The sequence below is a fragment of the Saimiri boliviensis genome, chromosome 2 (genome assembly GCF_048565385.1).
Source record: "Saimiri boliviensis isolate mSaiBol1 chromosome 2, mSaiBol1.pri, whole genome shotgun sequence".
Taxonomy (NCBI): Eukaryota; Metazoa; Chordata; class Mammalia; order Primates; family Cebidae; genus Saimiri; species Saimiri boliviensis.
In genome coordinates, this window is record NC_133450.1 from 110,032,289 (window position 1) to 110,049,533 (window position 17,245).

Below are 17,245 nucleotides of genomic sequence, written 5' to 3' on the forward strand. Positions count from 1 at the left end.
GATATTTTCAAAAATACAAATACTAAATCACTTAATTCGGGGACCGTTTTAACTGTGTATTCTGAACAACTTGTCTAGCATTCAAAGCACGGACAGTTTTAGCTGTGTATTTTCAAAAAGTTGTCTCTACATGCCATAGCTCTTGAAGTCAAAACGAGTGATCTGTGTCCCCTTGAGTTCAGCATTGTTTTCGTAAGAAAGGATTAAGTTCTATTTGAATTCTGGAAAACTGCTTCTCATCCTGTCAATCAACTGTCAGTTTTGTGTGTTAACTTCCAGGAGAGGTAATAGAATCAATCCAAAATCAAAGGTGTATTCAACTCCAGATTGACAAGTCAAATCAAGAAAGCAGGCACTGAGTCAGAAGAGGTATCTTTTCCCAGTAGGCCTTAAGGCCCACATAAATCCCTGTGAAGGAATCGGGAAAGAGACAGAAAGGGACTCGCCTAAGGCTTGTCACTTGAAAGGGCCTGGCAGACTGACTGGCAGAGGGCTTGAAATCAAATCCAAATCTTCGGACGTGTAATTCCACAGGGTGCACCGCCTCCCCCAGGCCCAATGTGACACTTCAATGGCTTAAGGAGAGCTTGAAGTGATGGATGTCAACATGAAGAGACATTAGATTCCATCGGACCTGTCTTTGGCTCATTGTCTCTAAGGAGAATGTGCCAGGTTCAAATTCTCACTTTGCTTCTCACCTGAGAGATGTGGCCTCAGTGGTCAATGGGAAATGAGCTGGTTTCAGTCACCACCCTCTCACTCATCATCAAGAAAATTTCCTTCAACCATACATGTATAGTGTTTTCAGGAGTGCTGGGCTTCATCCACAATTCTGAGTAACATGCTAAAAGAGGAAAAAAGATTTGCTGCTCAGGAATGGAGACAGAAACACAGACACACAGACCCTCAGACAGACAGACACACACACACACACACACACACACACACACACACAGTGACACAAAAAACACCCAAACACAGGCCGCACACACCACTTCTCGTGTTCAGCAAAATACTTAGTGTTTTGAGGTGGGCTTTGAACCAGTCCATGCTCCAAAAAAACACACGCCTTTCTCTATTTCAGCCGTCTATTCTCGTAGGAAATGTGAATAATTCTTTCAGACACGGCTCATGATGACAGTGACCACTCTCATTTCACCCTCAGAGGCAGACAAGGGAACTGCAAAGGACTCAGGTGTCGTCCCTGCTGACTGAAGAGGACTCTTATTTCCCCTCGAACCCAAAGTCACAGAAAAAGTAGCTTTCTCTTTGAAGAGCACGCCACTTTTAAAAATACACAGCAGTATTCTGAAAACCTTGTCTAGCATTCAAAGTACGGACAGTTTTAGCTGTGTATTTTCAAAAAGTTGTCTCTACCTGCCATAGCTCATGAAGTCAAAACTAGTGATCTCTGTCCCCTTGAATTGAGCATTCTTTTATTAAGAAAGGATTAAGTTCAATTTGAATTCTGGAAAACTGCTTCTCATCTTGTCAATCAGCTGTCAGTTTTGTGTGTTAATTTCTAGGAGAGGTAATAGAGTCAATCCAAAACCAAAGGTGTATTCAGTCCAGATTGACAAGTCAAACCAAGAAAGCAGGCACTGAGCTGGCAGAGGGATGTTTCCCCAGTGGGCCTTAAGGCCCACATAAATCCCTGTGAAATAATTTGGAATCAGAGACAGAAATGTCCTCGTCTAAGGCTTGTCGCTTGAAAGTTCCTGGCAGACTGACTGGCAGAGTGCTGGAAATCAAATCCAAATCTTCGGACGTGTAATTCCACAGTGTGCACCGCCTCCCCCAGACCCAATGTGACACTTCAATGGCTTAACGAGAGCTTGATGTGATTGATGTCATCATGAAAAGACATTAGATTCCATCGGACCTGTCTTTGGCTCATTGTCTCTAAGGAGAATGTGCCTGGTTCAAATTCTCACTTTGCTTCTCACCTGAGAGATGTGGCCTCAGTGGTCAGTGTGAAATGAGCTGGTTTCAGTGACCACCCTCTCACTCATCATCCCATTTCCCCTCAAAGCCAAAGTCACAGCAAATGTAGCTTTCTCTTTGAAGAGCACACAACTTTTTCAAAATACAGAGCTAAAGCGGGGACCGTTTTAGCTGTGTATTCTGAAAATCTTGTCTAGCATTCAAAGCACGGACAGTTTTAGCTCTGTATTTTCAAAAAGTTGTCTCTACCTCCCGTAGCTCATGCAGTCAAAGTGAGTGATCTCTGTCCCCTTGAGTTGAGCATTCTTTGAGTAAGTAAAGATCACGTTCTATTTTAATTCTAGAAAACTGCTTATCATCTTTTCCATGCACTGTCAATTTTGTGTGTCAATTTCCAGTTCAGGTAATAAAATTAGTTCAAAACCATAGGTTTATGAAAGTTCCGATTGATAAATTTACTCAACAATCCAGGCGCTGAGCTTGAAATGTGGTTAGACAAAATTCTGACTAGAATAACCAGCTTAGAGAAGAACATAAACGACTTAATGGAGCTGAAAAACACAGCAGGAGAACTTCACAAAGCACACGCCAATTTTAGTAGTTTAATCAATTAAGTGGAAGGAGGAATATCAGAAATTGAAGATCAACTCTATGAAATAAAATGAGAAGGCCACATTAGAGGAAAAAAAAGAGTGAACAAAAATGAATAAAGACTACAAGACCTATGGGATTATGTGAAGAAACCAAATCTATGCACGATCGACGTACCTGAATGTGACAGGGAGAATGAATCCGAGCTGGAAAACACACTTCAGAATATTACCCAAGAGAACTTCCCTAACCTCGCAAGGCAAGCTGACATTCAAATTCTGGAAATACAGAGAACACCACAAAGATATTTCTCAAAAAGTGCAACCCCAAGGCACATAATCATCAGACTGACCGGGGTTGAAATGAAGGAAAAAATGTTAAGGGCAGCTAGAAAGAGAAAGGTTGGGTCATCAACAAACGGAAGCCCATTAGACTTACAGTGGATCTCTCAGCAGAAACCCTACAGGCCGGAAGAGAGTGGGGGTCAATATTCAACACCCTTAAAGAAAAGAACTTTCAACACAGAATTTCATATCCAGTCAAACTAAGCTTCATAAGTGAAGGAGAAATAAAATCCTTTACAGACAAGCGACTGCTGAGAGATTTTATCACCACCAGACCTGCCTTACAAGAGTTCCTGAAAGACGCACTAAACACGGAAAGGAACAACCACTACCAGCCACTACAAAAACGTATCAAAAGGTAAAGACCAAGGACATAACGAATAAACTGCATCGACTAACGGGCAAAACCACCAACCAGTGACAAAATGGCAGGATAAAATTGGCACGTATCAATATTAATGTTACATATAAATGGTCTAAATGCACCCATTGAAAGACACAGACAAACAGGATAAAAAGTCAAGATCCTTTGTTGTTCTGTATTCAGGAGACCCATCTCATGTGCAAATACACACATGGACTCAAAATAAAGGGATGGAAGAAGATTTACCAAGCAAATGGAGAGCAAAAAGAAGCAGGGGTTGCAATCCTGGTCTGATAAAATGGACTTTCAACCAACAAAGATCAAAAGAGACAAGGTCTTTTACATAACGGTAAAAGGATCAATGCAAGAAGAGCTAAGTATCCTAAATATGTATGCACCCAATACAGAAGCACCCAGATACGTAAAGCAGATCACTCCTTCTAAAACTCTTTGAAACAATACAAAAAGAAGGAATACTCCCTTTTTTTAAATTGCATTTTAGGTTTTGGGGTACATGTGAAGAACATGCAAGATTGTTGCATAGCTACAACATGGCAGTGTGATTTGCTGCCTTCTTCCCCTTCACCTGTATCTGGCATTTCTCCCCATGCTATCTCTCCCCAACTACCCACCCCCTGCTGTCCCTCCCCTGTTTCTCCCCGACAGACCCCAGTGCGTAGTGCTCCCCTCCCTGTGTCCATGTGTTCTCACTGTTCAACACCCGCCTATGCGTGAGAACATGCGGTGTTTTCAAAGACCCACAGAGAGACTTAGACTCCCAAACAATAATAGTGGGAGACTAACATTCCACTGTCACTATTTGACAGATCAACAAGACAGAAAATCAACAAGGATATCCGGGACTTGAACGCAGATCTGGACCAAGTGGACCTAACAGACATCTACAGAAATCTCCACCCCAAATCCACAGAATATATATTCCTCTCAGCACTGCATGATACCTAGTCTAAAACTGACCACATAATTGGAAGTAAGTCGCTCCTCAGCAAATGCAAAAGAACGAAAATCCTAACAATCTCTCAGAACACTGTGAAATCAAATTAGAACTCAGGATTAAGAAAGTCACTCAAAACGACACGAGTACGTGGAACCGGGACAATTTGCTCCAGAACAGCAACAGGATAAACAATGAAATGAAGGCAGAAATAAAGATGTTCTTCGAAACCAATGAGAACAAAGACACGACATACCAAAATTTCTGAGACACATTTAAAGCAGTGACTACGAGAAAAATTATAGCAATAAATGCCCACATTGGAAGTGAGGAAAGATGTAAAATCGTCACCCTATCATCAAAATGGAAAGAGCTAGAGAAGCAAGATCAAAAAAAGTTCAAAACCTAGCAGAAGACAGGAAGTAACTAAGATGAGAGCAGAAGTGGAGATAGAGGCAAAGAAAAACTCTTCAAGAAATCGGTAAATCAAGCAGCTGGTTTTTTGAAAAGGTCAACAAAATAGACAAGATAGCCATACTAATGACATAGAAAAGAGAGAAGACTCAAATGGATGCAATACAAAATGATAAAAAGGGTATCACCAACAATTCCAAAGAAATACAAACTACCATCAGAGATTACTACAAACAACTCTATGCATATAAACCAGTAAATCTGGAAGAAATGGATAAACTCCTGGACACTTACACCTTCCCAAGACTAAATCAAGAAGGAGTTAATCCCTTAATAGACCAACAATAAGGACTGACGTTGAGGCAGTAATTAATAGCCTACCAACCAAGATATTCCAGGCCCAGATGGATTTACAGCAGAATTCTACCAGATGTACAAAGAGGAGTTCATATCACTCCTTCTAAAACGCTTCGAAACAATACAAAAAGAAGGAATACTCCCTAACATATTTTACGAGACCATCATCATCCTCAGACAAAACCTGGCAGATATACAACTAAAAGAAAAAAATTCAGGCCAATAGCCATGATGAACATTGATGCAAAAATCTTCAATAAAATACTGGCAAACTGAATCCAACAGCACATCAAGACGCTTATCCATCACAATCAAGTAGGCTTCACCACGGGGATGCAAGCCTGGTTCAGCATACATAAATCTATAAATGTAATCCATCACATAAACAAAGAAAAAAAAAAACATCATCTCAAAGGATGCAGAGAAGGCCTTCAACAAACTTCTACAGCCCTTGATGCTAAAAAAAATAAATAAATAAATAAAAATAAAAAAAATAAAAAAAATTAAAAAAAAAAACTCTCAATAAACTAGGTATCAATGGAACACATTTCAAAATTAAAAAAAGCTATTTATGACAAACCCACAGCCAACATCTAACTTAATGAGCAAAAACTGGAAGCATTCCCTTTGAAAACTGGCACTAGACAAAGGTGCTCTATCTCACCCTTTCTATTCAACATAGTATTGGAAGTTCTATCTAGAGCAATCAGGCAAGAAAACGTCATAAAGGGTATTCGATTAGGAAAAAAAGAAGTTAAATTGTCTCTATTTGCAGATGACATGATTGTATATTTAGAAGATCCCATTGTCTCGGCCCAAAATCTCCTTAAGCTGCTAAGCAACTTCAGCAAAGTCTCACAATACAAAATCGATGTGCAAAAATCACAAGCATTCCTATACACCAGTAAAAGACAGAGAGCCAAATAATGAGTAAATTCCCATTTACGATTGCCACAAAGAAAATAAAATGCCTAGGAATACAACTAGCAAAGGCTGTGAAGGACCTCTTCAAGGAGGATTACAAACCACTACTCAAGGAAATAAGGGAGGACACAAACAGATGGAAAAACATTCCATGCTTATGGTCAGGAAAAATCGGTATGGTTAAAATGGCCCTGCTTTCCAAAGTAATTTATAGATTCAGTGCTATCCCCATCAATCTACCACTGACCCTCTTCACAGAACTAGGAAAAAAAAAAAAAAAAAAAAACACTTTAAACTTCATATATAACCAAAAAAAAGAGCCCATAAAACGACAATCATAAGCAAAATAAACAAAGCTGGAAGCATCACGCTACCTGACTTCAAACCATTCTCAAAGCTACAGTAATCAAAACAGCATGGTACTGGTACCAAAAATGAGATATAGAGCAATGGAACAGAACCAAGACCTCAGAAGTAATGCCACACATCTACAACCATCTAATCTTTGACAAACTTGACAAAAACAAGCAATGGGGAAAGGATTCCATGTTTAATGAATGGTGTTGGGAAAACTGGCTAGCCATGTGCAGAAAAATGAAACTGGACCCCTTCCTTACACCTAATACAAAAATTAACTCCAGTTAGATTAAAGATTTAAACATAAGACCTAACATCATAAAAACCCTAGAAGAAAGCCTAAGCAAAGCCACTCAGGACATAGGCACAGGCAAGGACTTCATGACTAAGACATCAGAAGTACTGGCAACAAAAGCCAAAATAGACAAATGGGATCTAATTAAACTGAAGCGTTTCTGCATAGCAAAAGAAACAATCACTAGGGTGAACTGGCAACCAACAGAATGGGAAAGGAATTTTGCAACCTACCCATCTGACAAAGGACTGCTATCCAGAATCTACAAAGAACTAAAACAGGTTTACAAGAAAAAACGAACCTATTCAAAAGTGGACAAAGGATATAAACAGACACCTTTCAAAAGAAGACATAGATGAGACTAATAAATACCTGAAAAAATGCTTATCATCTCTGGTCATTAGAGAAATGCAAATCAAAACTACACTGAGATACCATTTCAGGCCAGTTAGAATGGTGATCATTAAAAAATCTGGAGACAACAGATCCTGGAGAGGATGTGGAGAAATAGGAACACTTTTACACTGTTGGTGGGAGTGTAAATTCGTTCAACCACTGTAGAAAACAGTATGGCGATTCCTTAAGGATCTAGAAATCGAAATTCATTTTGACCCAGCAATCCCATTATTGAGTATATGCCCAAAGGATTATAAATCATTCTATTATAAATACCCATGCACACATATGTTCATGGATGAATCTGGAAACCATCATTCTCAGCAAACTGACACAAGAACAGAAAACCAAACACCCCATGTTCTCACTCACAGGTGAGTGATGAACAATAAGCACACATGGGCACAGGAGGGGAACATCACACACTGGGTTCTGTTGGGGGGTGCAGAGTTAGGGGAGGGACAGCAGGGAGTGGGGAGGCTGGGTAGGCATAACATTGGGAGAAATGCCAGATGTGGGTGATGGGGGGATGGGGGCAGCAAACCACCATGGCACGTGTGCACCTTTACAACAATCCTGCAAGATCTGTACGTGTATCCCAGAACTTAAAGTACAATAAAATTAATAAATAAATAAAATAGGGATCAATGCAGAGCAAAAAAGACTTGTTTTCAAAGGTAAAACACAATTTGTATAGAAAAGATAGAAACCAAACACTGATTTGGCACATAATTCAGACATGTTATTGATCGATAAATATCTGAAAAATCAGGTACAAAAAAGTGAGTTACAGGGAACATTAAAATCTGAAAATTATTGTGCATTTAGCAATAGGACAGTACCACAGGGGCAAAGGAATCTCAAAGGCCCCCTATAATCTAACATAAGCTAGCTGAGTTCATCTTGTTCTCAAATTGGACCTTCGACTCCAGCTTATGTGGCCCACTTCCCTACACTCTGAATACAGCTTGCTCATTCATACGTCTTTGCCTTTGGTGACACCTTTTGATGTTCATGGAAAAATCCTCTAATTCCTAAATCATATGCCTCCGTTAAAATCCCTCCCTAGATACACCTTTTCCTCACAGTGTTCCCTAGATGACAATACTATTCTTGCAGAATTGAGAGAGGTCTCACTTAGATAAGATCAAGAAACAGTCCCGGACCTGCCACGTTCTCACACAAATATGTATTACCATGAAATGACTCTCTCACTGTACCACACTTGTTTATTGTGCCCTGCCAAATTAGATCATAAACTATTCTGGAGGAAGAATGGTGTCCATTGTTCTCTTTGTTCCAAATCACCTGGTTGAATAAGAGGTTAATAAATGGTCATATACTTGCTATTTTAGACCTAAAAAAATTCTTCCTAAAAAAAACAAAGTACTTAAAACAATTACTACAAAAGCAAGAGAAGAGGTTAATCTTCCTAATGTCTTTAATTTCAGTGGCCTAGGTAATGACTACTCTCTTCAAGTTGTAGTGCAATTCTTCGGAAGAGGTCGGAGGAAAGACGAGTGAGGAGAATGCAATTTTTTAATGTTCTAAGTACTACTCAAGAAGCAAAGAAGCAGATGTCCTTCGTTTCCATACAGACCAGAAATATGTGATGTAATAGGCTTCACACAGACTGAGAGAAAATTTGTTTATACGTGGGGAAGAATTTTTCACTGCACAGCTAACCACTGAAGCAAGCTTCTTAAAGGAAATTTCAAAAACCACGTAGACAACGATGTCTTTCCATTCATTGGAACATTTTACTACTATAGGAACAATCGCTTTCTTGACTCTCCTCCCCCTGCCCTAGATCCATCATGAACAAGTGTCTTTGGAAATATCTTACATTTAGAAAGTTGGATAGTCTTACTGGAGTGAAAGAAATAGTTCTTACCATTTTTATTCACAAATAACATAAAAATGTAACAATGATTGCAAGTAGGTACTGAAGAAATAGAGATTACACTGCAGGTTTATAGAAGACACAAAGTCAAAGCAAAAGCAAGCAAAATGTCATCAAATGGAGAAGAAATTGTTCAGCCTTTCTCTTTTCTTGATCTGTACTCTGAAGCTGGCATAAACCCTCATGTTTATTAGAAATGTCCTCAGCAGGGAATCTTGAAGTAGGGATGTGTATCCTAGTCACTAATGGGATTATTTAGTCTCCCTGAACCTCTGTTTTTCCGCCATTCATAAGATGAGAATGAGAATACTTATCTACCTATATAGGTGCGACCAGATGCTGTCATGAATATGAACATATTTGCTAAAGTAAAGTGAGCTATTACTGAAATGTATGATTATTATGGGAAATTTGGTGGGGAAAGTAGAATATGATTAGAATAGTATTTTACTCTATTATTATTATTTTACCACAGCACAATTGCCGATTTTCCGTTTAATACTTGTTGAGTACCAGGTTTCCAGGGTAGAGAAATAAACAAAACAAATACTCCTGCAGTGACTGAAGGAAAGCAAACTCTTGTCAAATACATGTTTGTGCCTCAGTACAATACAGCTAACATTTCCTGAGTGCCGGCTAGACAACAAGTGCATGAATATTTTCATATAAACACTCAGAGCTCAATCTTTTTGCTTAAACTATTTTCTGACATGGAAAGAGCCCAGGTTTTCTTTTAAAAAGATAGAAAATTTAGAATGCTCAGTAAAAGTTATGACATCAAATTAATAGAAATTGACTCAGTTTTTACAACTTAAATTTTACGGTGCTTGAACTAAATCAATATCGATTGAATTCTTTTGAGAAAACTTCAACCCTTACTAGTGTTGCTTCCCTCAGGTTGATTCAACAGAACTTTAATCCACCCAAATCATATGTGCTGCGCCTGGATGTGCCTCTGGAGAGCATCGAACTCTCCCTGTACATGAACAGCTTTTCACTCAACTTTTAAATCCCACTTCAATATCATAGAATTTTAGAATTACAAAAGGACCTTAGAGGTTAAAATCTTCCACTCATTCTAGGAGTCTTACAAAATATTCATGGACAATTTTGCCCTGTCTAAAAGCTAGACTCCCTTCTATTATGTAAACATCTAAAAAAAAAAAAAAGGCATCATAGTCTTTCATTAGGTAGCCCAAACGATTATATCATTGGTAAAATATTAAGACAAAGTCCGTATTTCTGGAACACATTTAATGCCTCAATTTTGGAAAAAAAAAAGTCATTATTGTCCTCCATCAAAATTAGGTAGAACTGGAAAATTTTTTACATTATTAGCTGGACATAATGTATTTTTAGACCCTCAGAATAAAATACGTACATACTTGCTTTTTAACGCCTGAAATTATCATTAATGTTAGTAGTCTCCTCATCTCTTACATTATGTGAATACAGTATTTACTAATTAATTTACTCAAATATTTTACATTCTTAGTATGTGTCGTGTAGATTACCAGTCCATGAAAAAGATCAAAATTCAATTCTTTATCGTAATTTTTATGTGTTACACAGGGGTGACTCTCTTGCCTCTTCTGTAGCATCTCAGAGGCAATTCTCCATGCCCAACAATCTTCCCTCTCCTTCCATATGTTACCCCAGACATATTTGGGGTTCATAAGTGGAGGACCACAACCCCTGGGCTACCTAAAATAAGCCCCTTACATGCACAGAAACGTTGGCCTGCAGGTTCGGTAGAATGTCCTTCTACCAGAGGACCCTGGATTCCAAAGGTGTTAAGCCATCTCCTGATGCACCTGGTAGAATTCTTTGCTGGCACTACAATTGTCTTTGGCTCTGACCTTCCTGAGCAGGGGTTCCTAACTCCCCAGGCCGTGGACTGAGACTGGTCTGCGGCCTGCTAGGAACTGGGCTGTACAGCAGGAGGTCAGTGGCAGGCAAGTGAGCATTACCACCTGAGACCTGCCTCCTGTTACATCAGCCAGCATTAGATTCTGACAGGAGCGTAAACTCTGTCGTCAACTGCACATGTGAGGGATCTAGCTTGTGCACTCCATATGAGAATCTAACTATTGCCTGATGATCTGAAGTGGATCAGTTTCATCCAAAAACCATCCCAACTGGTTTTGGGGTAAAGCTGCCCAAGACGGAAACCAGTCTCTGTTGTCAAAAAGATTAGGGACAGCTCTTCCCAAGGATGGGACTTCCCAGTTGTGTTAGTCCATTTTGTATTGCTGTAAAGGAATATCTGAGACTGGGTAACTTATTCAGAAAAGAGGTTTCTTTGGCTCACAGTTCTGCGGGCAATACAAGCATGGCACCACCACCTGCTCAACTAGTGGTCAGACCTCTGGGAGCTTTTACTCGTGGTGGAAGGCAAAGGGGAAGCTGGTGTTTCACATTGCAAGAGAAGAGGGAGGTCCCAGACTCTTAACCAGCTAAACTAATAGAGCAATAAATCACTCATTTCCCTGGGGAGGGCATCAAGTCATTCACGAGAGATCTGCTCCCATAACACAAACACCTCCCGCCAGACCCCACCTCCAACACTGGGTGAATCACGTGTCATCATGAGAGTCAGAAAAGACAAAACATCCAAACAATATCCCCAGTTCTCACACCTGTGCAGTGCCTCCAATCAGGGTCATACATAAAGCTGCTGGTGCTGTCATTCGGCCTCTGAAGTTTTTGTTGCACGTGGGTGTGTGCATATGCATATCAGTGGTAACTCCTCAAAGCAAGCCTGGGACTTATCGTCATTTAAGTTTGCATCATGGCCATACTCTTTACATTCCAGTTCCTGGAAGAAAATCCCATGAAACTAAAAACAACAAAGCTGGCCTCCATAGCCACCTCCCTTGTGGGAAATGAGTCATCTAAAATTCACAGGGAGGCATGTTTGGCATGGGATATAGAAATGATCCTTTTTAATGTAGTGCTTTTGGTAGAAAGAATACCCACACTTGGGACAAGCATATTATACGCCATGAAAAACATACAACTTTGTGGTTCATATAACCTCCTCTGAGATGGAAGTCAACATGTATTTTTGATTTTAACCTTCAGACTCAGTACACAAACCCTGTCCAACTCAACTAGACTCCGTCATGCTGGGTGTTGGACAGAAATTACCGATGAGCTTAGTAAAAACAAACCAAGCTAAAGCAGACAACCAAAACTCCTCTGGAAAACATTTTTTTTCAAGTTCTTAAAGGCATTTTTATATGCACTATTTCTTATGCTCTGAAGAAATTTATTTTATATAATCATTTAAGAGATTAAATAACTAGTATAATGAATAGAAAATTACTTTCCAATTATTTGGTTACATTTCTGTACAAGGTCAAATGTAATTCACGGGAAAACGGAATCTGTCCAAATAAACCAAAGAATGACACAAATAAAAACTGTCCGAGAATTCTGAATTATTTCTGGAGAAACTGTTATGCCATTGTGTCACTATAACCACTGTTAGCATGAGTGGCAGAGAACGTATTTCCAAGGCAGTTTTAGTGGCAAAATAAGATCTGAACACAATTGCCTTAAATAACTTAAAATAATCACAAATTCCATAATTAGGAATCTACTTATGGATCAAGGCAGACGAGAGGCAGGAGTAGGTGGCAGCTCCAGTCAGAGCAGCATGTGGAGGCTTCCACTGTGAATTTTTGCTCCAGATTGACTCCAAGAACAAACCAGCAATACTGAGATGACTGACAGACCCTCTGAAGGAAACAGACTCTTTCCTCAGGACCCCAGAGACACCCCAAATACTATGAGAGACCCAGCTGTGGAAGTGGAAAACGTCCCCAATGGAGAAGCTGAAGCTGAAAGAAGGAAACCCTCCGGCAAGTTTCCGAGCCTGATTCGTCATTCACCTGGAAACAGACTCAGGGATGCTGCAGGGGGCATCGTGGGAGTGAGACTGGCCCTTCAGGTTTCCTGGGAGCTGGGTGAGGCCTGTGACTGCCAGCTTTCCCCCACTTCCCTGACAACCTGCAAGATCCAGCAGAGGCAGCCATAATCCTAGGTACACAATGCCAGTGACCTGGGAGTCTCATCCCCACCCACCACAGCAACCACAGCAAGACCTGCCCAAGGAGAGTCTGAACTCACACACACCTGGCCCTGCCCTACATGACGGTCCTTCCCTACCTACCCTGGTAGGGAAAGACAAAGGGCATATAATCTTGGGAGAGAAACCCACCAATGATTTCTCTCCACAATACCACAGCTGATGCTTTCTGGGATGTGCCACCTCCTGGCAGGAGGCCAATCAGCACAAACATAGACCTCTCAATCAACAAAGTTAAGAACCCTCATGGGTTTGCTGCACCCTACACCACCTCCTCCAGAACAGGCACTGGTATCCACAACTGAGAGATCCATAGATGGTTCACATCACAGGACTCTGTGCAAACGATCCCCAGTACCAGCCCAGAACCAGATAGACTCACTGGGTGGCTGGATCCAGAAGAGACAACAATCACTGCAGTCAGCTCACAGGAAGCCACATCCACAGGAGAACAGGGAGAACACTACACCACGGGAACACCCCATGGGACAAAAAATATCAGAACAGCCTTCAGCCCTAGACTTTGCCTCTAACACAGCCTAGCCCAATGAGAAAGAACCAGAAAACCAACCCTGGTAATATGGCAAAACAAGGCGTGTCAACACCCCACAAAAATCACACTAGTTCACCAGCAATGGATTCAACCCAAGAAGACATCCCTGATTCCCCTGAAAAAGAATTCAGGAGGTTAGTTAAGCTACTCAGGGAGGGTCCAGAGAAAGGCAAAGCCCTGTGGGGGTGGGAAAAAAATCCAAAAAATGATACTAGAAGTGAATGGAGAAATATTAAAGGAAACAGACAGCTTCAAGAAAAAAAAAATCCAAAATTCAGGAAAATTTGTTCATACTTTTAGAAATGTAAAATGCTCTGGAAAGTCTCAGCCATAGAATTGAACAAGTGGAAGAGAGAAATTCAGAGCTCAAAGATAAGGACTTTGAATTAACCCAACCCAACAAAGACAAAGAAAAAAGAATAAGAAATTATGAACAAAGCCTCCACAAATTATGGGATTATGTTAAATGACTAAACCTAAGAATAATTGGTATTCCTGAGAAAGAAGAAAATTCTAAAAGTTTGGAAAGCATATTTAGGGAAATAACTGAGGAAAACTTCCCTGGCCCAGATAGAGACCTAGGCATGTAAATACAAGAAGCATGAAGAAGACATGGGAAATTCATCACAGAAAGGTCTTTGCCTAGGCATATTGCCATCAAATTATCCAAAGTTAAGAGGAAAGAAAGACTCTTAAGAGCTGTGAGACAGAAGCACCAGGTAACCTGTAAAACCAAAGTCACCCGATTAAAAGCAGATTTACCTGCATAAACCCTACAAGCTAGAAGGGATTGGTGTCCTATCTTCAGCCTCCTCAAACAAAACAGTTAGCGGCCAAGAATTTTGCATCCAGTGAAACTAAGCATTATTTAAGAAGGAAAGATACAGTCATTTTCAGACAAACACACACTGACAGAATTGACCATTACCAAACCACCACTACAAGAACCGCTATAAAAGGAGCTCTAAATCTTGAAACAAAATCCTGGAATCACACGCAAACAGAATCTCTTTAACGCATAAATCACACAAAACCAATAAAACAAAATTACAAGGTAAAAAGCGAAAACAAAACAACACAGACTATGCAGGCAACAAAGAGCATGATGACTGCAATGATACCTCACATTTCAATACTAACATCGAATGTAAATGGCCCAAATGCTCCACTTAAAAGATGCGGAACTGCAAAATGGGTAAGAACTCACCAACCAACCATCTGCTGCCTTCAGGAGTCTTGCCTGACACATGAGGACTCACAGAAACTTAAAGTAAAAGGCTGGAAAAAGGCATTTCATACAAAAGGACACCAAACTGAGCAGGGATAATTGTTCTTAGATCAGACAAAACAAATTTTAAAGCAACAGCAGTTAAAACAGACAAAGAGAGATAGTACATAATGGTAAAAGGCCTTGTCCAACAGGAAAATACCACGATCCTAAACATATATGCGGCTAACACTGGAGTTCCCAAATTTATAAAACAATTACGAACGGTCCTAAGAAATAAGGTAGACAGCAACACCATAAGAGCGGGGGACTTCAATACTCCACTGACAGCACTAGACAGGTCATCAAGACAGAAAGTCAAGAAAGATACAATGGATTTAAACTATACCTTGGAATAAATAGACTTAACAGATATATACAGAACGCTTCATCCAACAACCACAGAATACACATTCTGTTCAACAATACATGGAACTTTCTCCAGTATAGACCATATGATAGGCCATAAAACGACCCTCAGGAAGTTTCAGACAACTGAAATTATATCAAGCACTCTATCATACCAACAGTGGAATCAAACTGGAAATAAACTCAAAGAGGAACCTTCAACACCACACAAATACATGGAAATTAAATAACCTGCTCCTGAAAGAGCACTGGGTCCCAAAGCAAATTGAGATAGAAATGTAAAAATTTGTCAAACTCAATGACATATTTAAATTACACAACCTATCAAAACCTCTGAGCTACAACTAAGGAGGTGCTAAGAGAAAACTGCATAGCCCTTAACACCTACGTCAAAAAGTCTGAAAGAGCACAAACAGACAATCTAAGGTCGTGCCTCAAGGAATGAGAGGAAAAACATAAACCAAACCCAAACCCAAACCCAGAAGAAAGGAAATAGCCAACACCAGACTAAATGTAATAGAAACAAACGAACAAAAATACAAAAGATAAATGAAACAAAAAGCTGGTTCTTTGAAAAGATAAATAAAGCTGGTAGACCATTAGCAGAATTACCCAAGAGAAGAGAGAAACATCCCAATAACCTCACTGAGAAGCACAATGGAAGATATCACAACTCACACCACTGAAATACTAAAGATCACTCAAGGCTATTACGAACACCTTGACAGAAATAAACTAGAAAAGCTAGAAGAGATGGATGAATTCCTGGAAAAATACAGCCCTCTTAGCTTCAATCAGAAAGAATTAGATGCCCCAAACAAACTAATAACAAGTAGCAAGACTGAAATGGTAAATTAAAAATTACCAACAATAAAAAGTTCAGAAGCAGATGGAATCACCACAGAATCCTACCAGATATTCAAAGAAGAATTGGCAGCAATCCTTTTGACACTATTCCACAAGACAGAGAAAGAAGGAACCCTCCTTAATCCGTTCTATGAAGCCAGCATCACCCTATTACCAAAGCCAGGAAAGGAGACAACTAAAAAGAAAACTACAGAGCAATGTCCTTGATAAAGATACATGCTAAAATTCTTAATAAAATACTTGCTAAGCAAATCAAACAACATATCAAACAGATAATCTACCATGATCAAGTGACTCATACCAGGGATGCAGGGATGGGGTAACATAAGCATGTCAATAAATGTGCTGTACCACATTAACAGAATTAAAGACAAATATTACATGATCATCTCAATAGATGCAGAAAAAGCATTTAACAAAATCCAGCATCATTTTCTGATTAAAACCTTCAGCAAAATCGGTACACAAGGGACATACCTTAATGTAATAAAGGCCATCTATGCCATACCCACAGCCAACAGAATACTGAATGGGGAAAAGTTGAAAGCATTCCTCCTGAGAATGGAAACAAGACACGGATGGCCACTCTCACCATTCCTCTTCCACATAGTACTGGAAATCCTAGCCAGGGCAATCAGACAAGTGAAAGAAATAAAGGGCATCCAAACAGATAAAGAGGAAGTCAAACTGTCTCTGTTTGCTAACAATATGATCATCTACCTTGAAAACCCAAAGGACTCCCCAAGAAAGCTCACAGAACTGATAAAATAATTTAGCAGATTTCCCAATACGAGATTAATGTACACAAATCAGCTCTTCTATACACCAACAGTGACAAAATGGAGAACCAAATCAAGAACTCAAACCCTTTCACCATTGCCGCCAAAAAAGAAAAAAAAAAGAAAAAAAAAATACTTAGGAATATATCTAACAAAAGGGTGGACAGACCTCTAGTAGGAAAACTACATAACACGGATGAAAGAAAACATAGATGACACAAAGAAATGAAAACACATCACATGGCCCTGGATGGGTAGAATCAATATTGTAAAAATGAGCATACTGCAATGTACAAATACATGCAATGTATAAACACGATGCAATTCCCATCAAAATTTTACCATCATTCTTCACAGAGTTAGAAAAATAGTTCTAAGGCCGGGCGTGGTGGCTCATGCCTGTAATCCGAGCATTTTGGAGGCCAAGGCGGGTGGATCACCTGAGGTCGGGAGTTCAAGAAAAGCAGTTCTAA

At 39.8% G+C, this 17,245-nt stretch overlaps 1 long non-coding RNA gene across 2 annotated transcripts in view; it reads right to left on the minus strand.

Annotated features, from left to right (window-relative positions):
- Nucleotides 1–273: 273 nt before the first annotated feature.
- Nucleotides 274–17,245, minus strand: part of LOC141583639 (uncharacterized) — a 29,032-nt gene continuing 12,060 nt past the window's right edge. For both annotated transcript variants that reach the window (XR_012516397.1, XR_012516396.1), the window contains one exon: nt 274–844. This is a non-coding gene — a long non-coding RNA (uncharacterized LOC141583639). The remainder of the gene's footprint in view (nt 845–17,245) is intronic.